Source organism: Narcine bancroftii, chromosome 7 (assembly GCF_036971445.1).
Source record: "Narcine bancroftii isolate sNarBan1 chromosome 7, sNarBan1.hap1, whole genome shotgun sequence".
Taxonomy (NCBI): domain Eukaryota; kingdom Metazoa; phylum Chordata; class Chondrichthyes; order Torpediniformes; family Narcinidae; genus Narcine; species Narcine bancroftii.
This window is the reverse complement of record NC_091475.1, coordinates 171,613,613-171,626,769: the sequence shown is the minus strand read 5'-3', so window position 1 is coordinate 171,626,769 and position 13,157 is coordinate 171,613,613. Positions and strand designations below refer to the sequence as shown.

Genomic DNA, 13,157 nt, shown 5'->3' with positions numbered 1-13,157 from the left:
GCGCATGCGCGATGCGCATACAAAAAAACACACCGACGGGAGGGGGGACCAGCTGGGGAGTCGATCTCCACAGCCGGCAACGACAGCTGCAGAACACCTGCAGCAAGAAGACACCACAGAAGACAATGGAAACAAGAAAGAAGAGGAGGAAAGGGCAGCAAAGAAACAACAGATGGTCAACCTAGAGGAAGAAGAAGAGGAAGAGGAAGAGTACAGGGAAATAGAAGAAGAAAAGATAGGCAAGGTAAAGGAGGTACTTGCTCTTGTTAGAGGATACATGGAGTCATTTAAAGAATGGCAAACACAGGAATTCAATGATTTAAGAAGAAGAATAAACAACACAGAAAAGAAAATAAATAAAATGGATATGACCTTAACAGAAATGGGGAAAAAAATGGACAAGATGGAAGAACGGGCAATAGCAGCAGAAATGGAGGTAGAAGACTTAAAAAAGAAATTGGAGGAATCTAATAAAAAAACTAAAGAGACACAAGAATTACTAGCCCAAAAAATAGATATAATGGAAAATTATAACAGAAGAAATAACATAAAGATAGTGGGCCTTAAGGAAGATGTAGAAGGCAAGAATATGAGGGAGTTTATAAAAGAATGGATCCCTAAGGCCCTAGGATGTCCAGAACTACAGCAAGAAATGGAAATAGAAAGGGCACATAGAGCATTGGCCCCTAAACCACAACCACAACAAAAACCAAGATCTATTGTAGTAAAATTCCTAAGATATACTACAAGAGAAAAGGTGCTGGAGAAGACAATGGAAAAAGTAAGAGAGGGCAACAAACCACTGGAGTATAAAGGGCAAAAAATCTTCATTTATCCAGATATAAGCTTTGAACTCCTAAAGAAGAGAAAAGAGTTCAATGCAGCAAAAGCGATTTTATGGAAGAAAGGATATAAATTTACACTGAAGCATCCTGCGGTATTGAAAATATTTATTCCAGGACAACAAAACAGACTATTCTCGGATCCAGAAGAAGCACGAAAATTTGCAGAACAATTACAAAAATAGACTGAGGGATGAAGACGGGTAATGAGAGCAAAAATTATCACGATTGATATGTATGTGGGTAAAGACAAAAATAGACTGAGGGATGAAGACGGGTAAGGAGGGTAAAAATGACCACGATTGATATGTATGCGGGTAAAGAGGTATAAGAGTGAATAGAGACAACGGGCATATGTGAAAGTATCTGTAATTAGAGGAAAACATAGAAAGTATAGACAAGAATTAATAAGGGAAGGTAATGGAATAGAGAGAATAAGGAGGGAACTAAAAGAGTGACCTTTGTGACATATAAAAAACGAAATCTTTTCTGGGGGGGGCTGGGTGGGGGAAAAGAGCGGTCACTGCAAAATCAGTTGACGCTTGCGAGTGGATTCGCAAATCCAAATGGAGAGGGGAGATGTGGTTGTCCGACAAGGGATAAAGGGCAACTCAGGAGGGGAAGGGGAGATTGGGGATAAAGAAGATAGAAATAGGAGAATAAGGAAAATGTTGGATGTTGTAGGAATGTTGTCTGGTAAAGAGTTGTCTGGTAAAGAGTTGAAAATAAGGAAACAGAAATGGAAAAGGAGGAAAGGTAATGATGGAAAAACGGAAAGAGAAGATAAACAAAATATAAAATGGCTACGCTGAACTATATGACTCTAAATATTAATGGAATACATAACCAAATTAAAAGGAAGAAACTACTAAATTTACTGAAAAAGGAAAAAATAGATATAGCATTTGTCCAAGAAACACATTTAACTGAATTGGAGCACAAGAAATTAAAGAGAGATTGGGTAGGACATGTAACAGCAGCATCGTATAATTCAAAAGCAAGAGGAGTGGCTATATTAATTAGCAAAAATGTGCCATTTAAAATAGAAGAGGAAATAATAGATCCAGCAGGGAGATATGTTATGATAAAATGTCAGATATATTCAGAGCTTTGGAATCTACTTAATATATATTCACCTAACGAAGAAGATCAAAAGTTTATGCAAGATATCTTTTTGAAGGTAGCTAATACGCAAGGGAACATACTAATAGGAGGGGATTTCAATCTGAATTTGGATCCAAATATGGATAAAACGGGGAAAAAAATTAACAGGAAGAACAAAGTAACCAAATTTATAATTAAATCAATGCAAGAAATGAAACTTGTGGACATATGGAGGAAACAAAACCCAAAAGAAAAGGAATACTCATACTACTCGACTAGACATAAAACATACTCAAGGATAGACCTATTCCTGTTATCAGCCCACATACAAGGGAGAGTTAGGAAAACGGAATATAAAGCTAGACTATTATCGGACCACTCACCCCTGTTATTGGCAATAGAGCTAGAAGACATCCCTCCAAGAATGTATAGATGGAGATTAAACCCCATGCTACTTAAAAGACAGGATTTTAGAGAATTTATTGAAAAACAATTAAAAATGTACTTTGAAGTAAATACGGAATCAGTGGAAGATAAGTTTATACTATGGGACGCAATGAAAGCATTCATTAGAGGGCAAATAATAAGTTATGCAACCAAGATGAAGAAGGACTATAATCAGGAAACAGAGCAGTTGGAAAGGGAAATAATAAACATAGAAAAAAAATTAGCAATAAAGGAAGATACAACCAAAAGAAGAGAATTGGCGGATAAAAAAATAAAATATGAAACATTACAAACATATAAGGTGGAGAAGAATATAATGAAGACAAAACAGAAATATTATGAACTAGGGGAAAAAACACACAAAATCCTAGCATGGCAGCTTAAGACAGAGCAAACTAAGAAAACGGTATTGGCAACAAGGAAAAAAGACAAACAAATTACATATAATCCAAAAGAAATTAAGGAAAACTTCAGAGAATTCTATGAACAATTATACCGAACCGAAAACGAAGGGAAAGAAGGGAAAATAGATGAATTTTTGACTAAAATTGAACTACCAAAACTACAAATAGAGGAACAAAATAAATTAACAGAACCATTTGGAACAGTAGAAATACAAGAGATAATAAAAAATTTACCAAATAATAAGACACCAGGAGAGGATGGACTCCCAATAGAATTCTACAAAACATTTAAAGACCTAATAATACCGCCCCTCCTGGATGTAATCAACCAGATTGATGAGACACAAAACTTACCAGATTCATGTAAAACAGCAATAATTACAGTGATACTAAAACAAGGGAAAGATCCACTCTCACCAGCGTCATATAGACCAATATCTTTGCTAAACACAGATTATAAGATAATAGCTAAACTATTAGCGAACAGATTAGCAGAACAGGTACCGAAAATGGTAAATTTAGACCAAACTGGATTTATCAAAAAAAGACGCACAACAGACAATATTTGTAAATTTATTAACTTAATTCATGCAGTAGAAGGAAATAAAGCACCGGCAGTAGCAGTTGCTTTAGACGCAGAGAAGGCCTTCGACAGAGTAGAATGGAATTACTTGTTCAAAGTATTGCAAAAATTCAGTTTACCGGAGAAGTATATTAATTGGATTAAAGCATTATATAAGGGACCGTTAGCGAAAGTGACAGTAAATGGACATGTATCAAAGCAATTTAACTTAAGCAGGTCAACGCGGCAGGGATGCCCACTATCACCATTATTGTTTGCGCTAGCTATAGAACCACTAGCAGAATCGATAAGAAGAGATAATAATATAAAAGGAATAAAAATAAAAGACAGGGAATATAAAATCAGTCTGTTTGCGGATGATGTGATAGTGTACTTAACAGAACCAGAACTATCAATAAAAGAACTATATAAGAAATTGAAGGAATATGGAGAAGTGTCGGGATACAAGATAAACGTAAATAAAAGTGAAGCAATGCCTATGAATAACGCGGATTTCTCAAAATTTAAGGAGGAATCCCCATTCAGATGGCAAACGCAGGCAATAAGATACCTAGGTGTGCAAATAAACAAAAATCTAGGCCAATTATATAAACTCAATTACAATCCACTAATGAAAAAACTACAGGACGATTTAGAGCATTGGAAAGAGCTACCACTAACACTGATAGGAAGGATAAACTGTATTAAAATGAACATTTTTCCAAGGATACTATACTTATTTCAGGCATTGCCAATACAACTGACAGAAAAATTCTTCAAAGAGTTAAAGAAAATAATAAGGAGATTTTTATGGAGAGGGGGGAAACCGAGGATAGCACTAGACAAATTAACAGAATGGTATAAACAAGGAGGCTTACAATTGCCAAACTTCAAAAATTATTATAGAGCCGCACAATTAAGGTACCTATCAGATTTTTATCAAACAAGGGAAAAACCAGACTGGACGAGACTAGAATTAGATAAAATAGGGGAAAAGATACCTGAACACATATTATATAAATGGGACGAAAAATTGGTACAACATAGAACTTCTCCAGTATTACACCATCTCCTCAATATATGGAAGAAGATACATGTAGAAAGAAATAAAATAAATTACCAAATACCAAAACTAATATTGACGCAAAATAAGCTACTCCCTTTTACAATAGACAACCTTGCCTTTAGAAAATGGGAAAAAAAAGGGATTAAAAGAATAGAAAATTGTTTTTCAGGAAGTAGATTCTTATCCTTTGAACAAATGAGAGATAAGTACAATATAACGGGAGATACAGCGCTGGCATATTACCAACTGAGATCCTACTTGAAAGATAAATTAGGAAGCAACTTGAGTTTACCAGAGGGAAGTAACCTTGAATATGTGATTACAGATACAATGTTAATCAAAAGATTTATAAAAAATATGTATATTAAACTGCAAGAAAAGGAAAATGAGGAAACAAATGGTAAAACTAAACAAAAATGGGAACAAGATTTAAATATAAAGATAAAAAAGGAAACATGGGAGAAGTTATGCTCTGGAACGATGAGAAATACAATAAATACGAGGCTGCGTATGATACAATATAATTGGTTACACAGACTATACATTACACCGCAAAAGTTAAATAAATGGGACCCAACAGTATCTGATAGATGTTTTCGATGTAAAAAAGAAAGGGGAACAACAATTCATGCAATCTGGACATGTGAGAGAGTAGAAAAATTTTGGGATGATCTCAATCAGATATTAAATAAAATAACAGAAAACAATATACCAAAGAATCCAGAGATCTTTCTCCTAAGTAACATAAAAAATAAAGAATTTGGAATTGACTTGGAGGATGCACAAAAAAGATTTGTTAAGATAGCCCTAGCTGTAGCAAAAAAATGTATTATGTCAACCTGGAAATTGGAAGATAATTTGAAAATACAACAATGGTATATAGAAATGAATAAATGTATTCCATTAGAAAAAATAACATATAGTTTAAGAAATAATATTGAAATATTCGAACAAGTATGGGAGCCTTACATTAAATACAATAGCGAAAACCTACCGGGAACAAACATTACCTAAGTTGATGGAAGGAGAAGAGAAGAAAAAAATGGACTCAGTAGAATTTCTGGTGTATTTTTGTTGAATGACAACATTGTCTAACTGAATTAATGCAACCTAGATTGTATAACTAAAATGGATGAGAGGGGGGAGGGATGGGGGGGTGGCTTGGGAGGAGGGAGGGGGGAGGGAGAAAAAGTCACTGTAAATGTGTGGAAAAGAAAAAGTGTATATCATGGCTATTGTGATTTATGGTGTGAAAAATAAAAAAATAAAAAAAAAAAAAAAAAAAAAAAAAAAAAAATTCTTTATAAAACTCCAGGGGGAAACCATCTTTTGCAGGTATTTACTGTTTTGAAATGGCATTAGAATCTCATACATTTCTATCTCAGAAAAAGGATTAGATAATCCTAATGTTTCATCCATATTTAACATAGGTAATTTAACTTGCATTAAATATTTATTTTTTCATCCTTTTATCATTTATTTCTTGCATCTTATAGGTAATTTCACCAGTTTCTTTCTTGCAATTATTGTTCTTGATACTTGTTCAGCTTTTAATTGCCATGCTAATACTTCATGAGCTTTTTTCCATTTTATTAGATTCTGTTTTCCATTTTTATTGATACTGATAAAATTTAATTTCCCTGCCATCAAGTATCTTTATAAAATCCTTTGTCTATCCATCCCTCCTCTCCCAGTCCTTACACTCTCATAGTATTAACAACATATAATATTCTTGATTATTCTAGTTGTACAATAGAAAAAAGAAAGAAAAAAAAGAAAAAATTCTCCCCCAAAGGAGCATGATGGTTTTACATCTTTAAAACTCTGATCTATATGAGATGTGGTTAAAACTACACTTGTTCACGTAATTCCATAGTAGTCAGCTCCATTTTCCCAACTAACTCATTCGAAATGCAATACAGTCCCCTGTTGTATTATTGCTATACATTCTCATTCATTCATAACTCTTTTAAACACATATAGATAACATAGGTTAAAACCTTCCTCCCAATTAAACTCATAATTTTCAGTTACATCTTAACTCATTCAGTCATAGATTCCTTTCAAGTGTCAATAACCACTTGTCTCTCTCTTTCTGGCAAAGAATCAACATACACCTTTGCCTCATTAGTCTCTGTAAAAAAAAAAACCTGTTCTTCCCATATGTAATAAAAACTTTCAAAACTGCCAGATACCTCAAGACAAAGGCATAACCTTTTTTCCATATTACATTTTTAACTACGTTAAATTATTTTCTCTTTTTTAACAATCAAAACTTATATCAGGGTAAAAGAAATTGTTATTCCCATTATAAATCAAAGGAGATTGTCTTTCTTTGGCTTGTTTAGCCACCAGTTCCAAGATCTCTCTTACTTCATAACAAAGAAATTTAACCAGTATTAGACTCTGGTTCTCTAATCTGGTTGCAGCTTTGGTCTCAGTGCTCTGTGCTCTCTCAATCTCAATGTCTCCTTGAAATTCAGTTAACCCCAATGCTGTAAAAACTTCTTAATTTCCTGGCCTTCATCACTTTCTTTAAATCCAACAATCTTTGTTATTCCTCCTGCTCTTTGGCTTGGCTTCGCAGACGAAGATTTATGGAGGGGGTAAAAAGTCCACGTCAGCTGCAGGCTCGTTTGTGGCTGACCAGTCCGATGCGGGACAGGCAGACACGATTGCAGCGGTTGCAAGGGAAAATTGGTTGGTTGGGGTTGGGTGTTGGGTTTTTCCTCCTTTGCCTTTTGTCAGTGAGGTGGGCTCTGCGGTCTTCTTCAAAGGAGGCTGCTGCCCGCCAAACTGTGAGGCGCCAAGATGCACGGTTTGAGGCGTTATCAGCCCACTGGCGGTGGTCAATGTGGCAGGCACCAAGAGATTTCTTTAGGCAGTCCTTGTACCTTTTCTTTGGTGCACCTCTGTCACGGTGGCCAGTGGAGAGCTCGCCATATAATACGATCTTGGGAAGGCGATGGTCCTCCATTCTGGAGACGTGACCCATCCAGCGCAGCTGGATCTTCAGCAGCGTGGACTCGATGCTGTCGACCTCTGCCATCTCGAGTACCTCGACGTTAGGGGTGTGAGCGCTCCAATGGATGTTGAGGATGGAGCGGAGACAACGCTGGTGGAAGCGTTCTAGGAGCCGTAGGTGGTGCCGGTAGAGGACCCATGATTCGGAGCCGAACAGGAGTGTGGGTATGACAACGGCTCTGTATACGCTTATCTTTGTGAGGTTTTTCAGTTGGTTGTTTTTCCAGACTCTTTGTGTAGTCTTCCAAAGGCGCTATTTGCCTTGGCGAGTCTGTTGTCTATCTCATTGTCGATCCTTGCATCTGATGAAATGGTGCAGCCGAGATAGGTAAACTGGTTGACCGTTTTGAGTTTTGTGTGCCCGATGGAGATGTGGGGGGGCTGGTAGTCATGGTGGGGAGCTGGCTGATGGAGGACCTCAGTTTTCTTCAGGCTGACTTCCAGGCCAAACATTTTGGCAGTTTCCGCAAAGCAGGACGTCAAGCGCTGAAGAGCTGGCTCTGAATGGGCAACTAAAGCGGCATCATCTGCAAAGAGTAGTTCACGGACAAGTTTCTCTTGTGTCTTGGTGTGAGCTTGCAGGCACCTCAGATTGAAGAGACTGCCATCCGTGCGGTACCGGATGTAAACAGCGTCTTCATTGTTGGGGTCTTTCATGGCTTGGTTCAGCATCATGCTGAAGAAGATTGAAAAGAGGGTTGGTGCGAGAACACAGCCTTGCTTCACGCCATTGTTAATGGAGAAGGGTTCAGAGAGCTCATTGCTGTATCTGACCCGACCTTGTTGGTTTTCGTGCAGTTGGATAATCATGTTGAGGAACTTTGGGGGACATCCGATGCGCTCTAGTATTTGCCAAAGCCCTTTCCTGCTCACGGTGTCGAAGGCTTTGGTGAGGTCAACAAAGGTGATGTAGAGTCCTTTGTTTTGTTCTCTACACTTTTCTTGGAGCTGTCTGAGGGCAAAGACCATGTCAGTGGTTCCTCTGTTAGCGCGAAAGCCGCACTGTGATTCTGGGAGAATATTCTCAGCGACACTAGGTATTATTCTATTTAGTAGAATCCTAGCGAAGATTTTGCCTGCAATGGAGAGCAACGTGATTCCCCTGTAGTTTGAGCAGTCTGATTTCTCGCCTTTGTTTTTGTACAGGGTGATGATGGTGGCATCACGAAGATCCTGAGGCAGTTTACCTTGGTCCCAACAAAGCTTGAAAAACTCATGCAGTTTGGCATGCAGAGTTTTGCCGCCAGCCTTCCAGACTTCTGGGGGGGTTCCATCCATACCTGCTGCTTTGCCACTTTTCAGTTGTTCGATTGCCTTATATGTCTCATCCAGGGTGGGAACCTCATCCAGCTCTAGCCTTAGGGGCTGTTGAGGGAGCTGGAGCAGGGCGGAATCTTGGACTGAGCGGTTGGTACTGAAAAGAGATTGGAAGTGTTCTGACCATCGGTTGAGGATGGAGATCTTGTCGCTGAGGAGGACTTTGCCGTCTGAGCTGCGCAGCGGGCTTTGGACTTGGGGTGAGGGGCCGTACACAGCCTTTAGAGCCTCGTAGAAACCCCTGAAGTCGCCAATGTCCGCGCTGAGCTGTGTTCGTTTGGCGAGGCTAGTCCACCACTCATTTTGGATCTCCCAGAGTTTGCGCTGAAGATGGCTGCATGCGCGACGGAAGGCTTGTTTCTTCTCTGGACAGGACGGCTTTGTAAGGTGAGCCTGGTGGGCAGCTCGCTTCTTTGCCAGCAGCTCCTGGATTTCCTGGCTGTTTTCGTCAAACCAGTCCTTGTTTTTCCTGGAGGAGAAGCCCAGTACCTCTTCAGTGGATTGCAGTATGGTAGTCTTCAACTGATCCCAGAGGGTTTCAGGGGACGGGTCCGTGAGGCGGGTTGCAACGTCGAGCTTTGCTTTGAGGTTTGCCTGGAAGTTTCCTCTCGCTTCGTCTGACTGCAGTTTTCCAACATTGAACCTCTTTCTGGGGGCTTTATTGTTCCTGCTAAAATTTTATAAAATGTCAATTTTTTGCATTAATTGATCTTTTGTTGCAGTCACTTCTACTTGTATCTTCATTTGTTCCTTAATGTCTTGAATTTGAATTAAGTTTCCTTTAATTTTTTTCATCCAGATCTTCAAATCTTTTGTCCACCTGCTGCATCATTTTTTTTCAGCTTTCCTTGTAAAATTCTTGTTTTCATCTATACTTTCTCCACATTTTTAACTTCTGTTAATAATATATCATAGATTGCTGGAAATTATCCATGTAATTTTTTCATATCAGCTGTTGAAATAAATTACTCTTTTATTTTTCTTATCATTCTGTCCATAAATCCTTGTTCAAAAGGAGTTGCTCACCCGCAGAGTAATTTCTTCACCCATAATGGGCAGCCATTGTCGAGAGAGACCCTGCACAGCAATAACCAAGGTCTCTCCAACTCCCGGCTCATCTTTTCTGGGCAATACCTTCCAAACAGTTCCTGCATCCTTCTTCAAGATAGGCCTTTCTTCTTTATCTTGATCTTTTTCTTGCTTAGTTTCTTGTATTACTCCAGCTGGTTTTTATTTCTTTGGTGATATTTTAAATTGTTCTTTAAATCTTCAGACACATCTATTTTTCTTAACTTTTTCAACCTTTTTAAACTTTTTTTTCAACTTTTTCAAGGTGCGTATGGATTTGCAGTCGAACCCCACATCATCATGTGACACATCCCTATGGACACAAATTCTGTCAGCACAACTGCCTGAGGTAACATAATCAACTAATTCACTTGCTTACATAGAATTCTACTTCACAACTTTCAAGGTTGCCATTTGGGGCTTATTCAGTTATACTTTCACTCCATATTTTCCTGTAACTAATCCTTTGCAAAAAAAATATCTACCACATAAAGCATATCCTTAACATTCCAACAGTTTGTTAATAACATACCTACTGGTCATATGATTCTCAATGTTGTGCTCCAGAACATACAGTTACTCACACTCAATTATATGAGGGCTTATCACATTCAAGGCCACTAAGAGTTTGTACTTACTTTATTTGAATATAAATAAGAGTAAAATAAATATTAGGTCTCACATTTTTCTCCATAATATCTAAAAAACAGCAAACACTAGTTAACATGTTCACAGAGAAATAGATACATCTTGATATTGAATGAGGTGTTGCAAATGTTTGCAATCAGCAAAAGTTTTTTTAAACTGAAGTATTTACAATATTGGAAATCCTACTCAAAATCATCCAGGTCATAGGTTTGTGGAGAATGTTGAAATATCTGGTCACCTGATATGCTGAAAGTCTCCTGTATGTTCTGGTTTTACTTCCATAATATGATTTCCCAACAACATAAGAGGGAGCTATTCTGCCATTTATTTCCTTGTAATCTGTTCTTTCCCACATTCATATGAGAGTTCAATTGATTCTTCTATGAGCCTAACTAGCTACATAACTGAACAACTAGCAGATCTTTGGGATATGAAAGGAATCCAGTGCACCTGGTCACTGACACTAAACAATAGACAATAGGTGCAGGAGTAGGCCATTCAGCCCTTTGAGCCAGTACTGCCATTTACTGTGATTGTGGCTGATCATCCACAATCAGTACCCCTTTCCTGCCCTCTCCCCATGTTCCTTGACTCTGCTATCTTTAAGAGGTCTATCTAACTCTTTCTTGAAAGCATCCAGAGAATTGGCCTCTATTGCCTTCTGAGGCAGAGCATTCCAGAAATCCACAACTCTCTGGGTGGAAAAAGTTCTTCCTCAACTCTGTTCTAAATGGCCTACCCCTTATTCTTAAACTGTAACCTCTGGTTCTGGACTCCCCCCAACATCAGAAACATGTTTCCTGCCTCTAGCATGTCCAATCCCTTAATAATTATATACATTTCAATCAGATCCCCTCTCATCCTTCTAAATTCCAGTGTATACAAACATAGTCGCTCCAATCTTTCAACATATGACAGTCCCATCTTCCTGGGAATTAACCTCGTGAACCTACGCTGCACTCCCTCAATAGCAAGAATGTCCTTCCTCATTGACATTGAGATTGAAAACCAAAACTGCACACAATAGTCCAGGTGCGGTCTCGCCAGGGCCCTGTACAACTGCAGAAGGACCTCTTTATTCCTATACTCAACTCCCCTTGTTATGAAGGCCAACATGCACCTGCTGTACTTACATGCTTACTTTCAGTGACTGATGAACATGGAGAACTAGATCTCGTGCTTCCCCTTTTCCTAAATTAACACCATTCAGATAGAAATCTGGCTTTTTGTTCTTGGTACCAAAGTCGATAACCTCACATTTATCCACATTAAACTGAATCTGCCATGCATTTGCCCACTCACCCAATCTGTCCAAGTCACCCTGCATTCTCATAACATCCTATTCACTTTTCACATTGCCACCCAGCTTTGGTTTGTCTGCAGATTTGCTAATGTTACTTTTAATCCCTTCATCTAAATCATTTATATATATTGTAAATAGCTGTGATCCCAGCACCACGTCTTGCAATACTCCACTAGTCCCTGCCTGACATTCTGAAAGGGACCTTACTCTTTGTTTCCTGTCTGTCAGCCTATTATCTATCCATGTCAGTACCCTACCTCAAATACCATGTGCTCTAATTTTGCCCTCTATTCTCCTATGTGGAACCTTATCAAAGGATTTCTGGAAGTCCAGGTACACTACATCCACTGGCTCTCCCTTGTCCATTTTCATAGTTACATCCTCAAAAAATTCCAGAAGATTAATGAAGCATGCTAACTTACTGCTATTCAAATGTGCCGCTATTTCATTTTTTATATAATTGACTCCAGTATCTTCCCCATTACTAATGTCAGGCTAACTTAAAAAGTTGATTAAACAACTTGTTTCTTAAAAAGTGGGATAACATTAGCTACCCTTCAATCCACAGGAATTGATCCTAAATCTATAGAACATTGGAAAATTATTACCAATCAAGCATCCACAATTTCTAGAGCCATCTCCTTAAGTACCCTGGGATGCAGATCATCAGGCCCTGGGGATTTATTAGCCTTCAGTCCCATCAGTCTACCCAATACCATTTTCTGCCTCATGTGAATTTCCTTCAGTTCCTCAGTTACCCTCAGTCCTCTGTCCACTATTACATCTTGGAGATTTTTGTGTCTTCCCTAGTGAAGACAGTTCCAAAGTACCTGTTCAACTCATCTACCATTTCCTCATTCCCCATAATAAATTCACCCATTTCTGTTTTCAGGGGCTCAACTTTGATCTTAATTAATTTTTTTCCTCTTCATAAAGAATCTTTGACTATCCTCTGATAGAAAACTACCTGGTTCTCAGAAGCAAATTCAACTCAGCAGTAGAGGATAAAGCCCAAACACTTGAGCTGTGAGACCACTGCACTCCCTCCAAGATCATTATGCTTTTTTAAAAATGTGAAAGATCAATTACCATTTGCCTTCACTTTTGGAAGACTCCAGACCAAATGAGCATGGTGTATCTCCCAAAGGAAAAATGAAGGGATGGTAAAGGGAAAGGTTGACCACTTTATAGGCTTCATACTAATAGAGACGATGGCTTGTTCAGAATCTGTGTTAGAAGATTCAGAAGGGCTTTTTTCAAAAGACTCCAAACTAAATTTAGATAATAGTCTATCTGTGTGGACATGAATCCAACAGTGATTGAAACCCACTCTGAATTGAACAATCATGTCTAAGTTGTTGGACTTAAACCC

General features: G+C 38.4%; 1 long non-coding RNA gene across 6 annotated transcripts in view; it reads left to right on the top strand.

The window, feature by feature from the left end:
• LOC138739386 (uncharacterized) overlaps positions 1-13,157 on the top strand; it is a 263,380-nt gene that overhangs the window by 35,257 nt on the left and 214,966 nt on the right. Inside the window, exon 3 of one of the 6 annotated variants that reach the window (XR_011342213.1) lies at positions 10,100-10,183. The exons of the other annotated variants lie outside the window; for them this stretch is intronic. This is a non-coding gene — a long non-coding RNA (uncharacterized lncRNA). The remainder of the gene's footprint in view (positions 1-10,099; positions 10,184-13,157) is intronic. 6 annotated transcript variants of the gene reach the window in all.